Genomic DNA, 2855 nt, shown 5'->3' with positions numbered 1-2855 from the left:
TCCTGACCTCGTGATCCACCAGCCTCGACCTCCCAAAGTGCTGGGATTACAGGCGTGAGCCACCGCGCCTGGCCTCATGAAGTTTTTAAGAGAATGAGAGGGATAAACAAAAAACTAAAAGACAAAAAGCAACAACAAAAAAATGATGTGTTTTGTTTTACATATATTGTCTTTATTTCGGCTGTCATGATATACAAGATTAAGTACATTTTATTAAAAGGTAAGAGAAATGCTAATTAATTCTAATTGAGAATCTAATACATCAATACTTCAAGAGATAAATCTTTGATATAAGAACATACGCACTAAGGACTAGATCGTTAATAATATAATCATTAGAGTTTGTTTTCTGCATATTATAGTGGTTCTCAAATTTAGCTGTTTATCACCTTGACTTAATGAAGTTTTATTAAACTACTGAGGATAAGCTCCAAAAGCAGACATACAGAATAAGTCTCTCAAAAGGTGAAATCCAAGCAACATAACAGATTCTAGAACACAAACAGGATTGTGAACTACTGGCTTTGCCTTACGTCACTCTGTTTCTACTGGTAGAGTGACTGTTAGTGCTAGCGTATCTACTTTGACACGATCAAGGTTAAGAAATATTTCTCAAAGCATATATGCAGCTTTTTTGATAGTAAAGAAATCTGAAGGTGCAATAGTTGAAGAATTATGTTTTGTTACTTTTCTCTTACATACAGAAAAATTGCCAAATTTGTATGATTCTCATAGATCTCAAGGAAACAAAGCTGCTTTTAAAAAGCACAAAGTATATTGTCTGAGGTTGATCAAAATCGATTTTTTATTTCTCAGGTCTTTACCTTTGCACATCAAAATTAAAACCTTGAATTTTTAATTTTTTCTACTTTAGTTTTCCTCAATTTGTTTGTGTTTCCCTTCTAATGATGACACCTCCAATTTTCATGGTACAGTTTAAATTTCCAGTCAATACTGTTTTCAAAAATCGTTTGTGTTAAAAGGAACAACAGAATATATTTTTATTTAGTCCTTCCTGTATTTACAGACAGAGTCCCCAGACTCCAATTTTATTAAATCAAGGATTTCAGAAACTATGTTAAGAAAATAAAATAAATTTACTAAATTCTATTGTGACCATGGGAGGGGTGGTGGTAGGGGAGGACGTGCATATTCTGGAGAGGTGGGGTCAGTAGGTTTTTTGGTGTAGTTGAATCATTGGCAATTCACCATTCTATCAGTATAATGTTTTACTGAAAGATTTATCATCTTCAAGTGAGAAGAGCAGAGTAGCAGATGAGAAGTCTAGACATTTTCCTATCCTGAATCAGTGTTTCTGGGCTACAACCTCCGAGGTTATTCATCAATGAAGTTGGAAAGATATGGCACCCTGTAGTCATTCATCAACAGCCTTTCTGCAGTAACTGGTAAGCAGTAGCATTATAATGCTCACTATCAGATATGTTCTTAAGTGTGTAACCTGGGCATTGTCAAAGGAAACGGAAGATTCCAACTGTAAACCTGGTCTTTAAGGCAGCAAGCATTTCTCAAGAGAACTATGGAGCAGTAAATAAACAATTATTACCCTCACTTTTTTAATGTTTATTTTCTGTGTGTTTGCTCTGCCTGCTCCTTGGATGATAGCACACTTTCAGTTGCCTTAAAACAATAAACAAACAAACCCTAATCATTTTTGTGTAGTAAAAATAAGCTGATAATGAAATTAAATTTGACAGTGAAATAAGTGGCTGAGAAAAACAATCATCAAAGTCAGTTATAGTAAAATCCCTTTGTTACCCACACTTCTACAATGAAATCTTGGATATGCGATAAATGATTTCAATATAAGTAAAAGCATAATATCTCAAATTCACAAAACCTGAACAAAGCCCACTTAGAAGTAACTAAAAGACTGTTATACAAAACCGTAGTTATGAAGAACTTGACAATAATTGTAACAATTAGTAATCATGTCTTATCAAAGGAGCATATGTATATGCTGAGCAAAGCAAAATATACATGAGTAACAATGCTTTAACAAATTGCAAATTTGGGAAACTTTGGTAATGGTGAATTTATTCTGCTCATTTTCTGCATGCATGTATGACTCAGTATTTCACCTGCCCTTCTACCTTTTATTTCTTTATGTTTCCTCTCTGAAACTTTTTTCTCTGGTGCTAAGTTAAAGACTACTTAGAGTGACATGGTAAAGTCCTTAAAATCTTTCCAGCACACTATTATCTGCTCCTACCATCAAGTGTTCATTGTTCAGTGTTGAAACTCAAGATATGCCTTCAGAATCAAATTCAAAAGAAGAAAAAGGTTTTACACAGCAGGCATACTAGTCAAGTTGTTTAAAAATCTAGTCCTTAAGAGGATAATGGATATAAGGTGACTAAAACAGTTAACCTAGCAATCAGAGGATGGTACTACTCCTACTTTGAACTCTGTAAAAGGAAAATAACTTTTTTTAAAAAACCCTGATTTTTAAAGTGGTGTTTTTAGAAGACTAATCGTAGTAACACTCTCCTACTGACCCCAGTCTGTAAGAAGGAGACAGATTAGTCCTTTTTACTGTGAAAGGAAATTTCTCTCACAGTTTGAAGATAAAAAGTAGCATATAATGTTAAATAAATGTTATATAAAAGAACTTAAAAGTCACAGAATGAAGAAAAAAGCACATTATAAGAATTAAGATACGGGCCCAAGGGGAAATTGACGTTATCTAGAATTAAAATATCTAACCGGGAAAAATTTCACTGATTATTTACAGTGATCCAAGCCTGTAATAACTTTTTTGAATGGTCCAATTCATACAGATAAGATTTCTTGTAACAATAGCAAAATATTCATGCAGGACTACAAACACAATTTTT

Source organism: Mandrillus leucophaeus, unplaced genomic scaffold (genome assembly GCF_000951045.1).
Source record: "Mandrillus leucophaeus isolate KB7577 unplaced genomic scaffold, Mleu.le_1.0 Scaffold369, whole genome shotgun sequence".
NCBI lineage: Eukaryota > Metazoa > Chordata > Mammalia > Primates > Cercopithecidae > Mandrillus > Mandrillus leucophaeus.
This window is presented reverse-complemented; position numbering follows the sequence as displayed.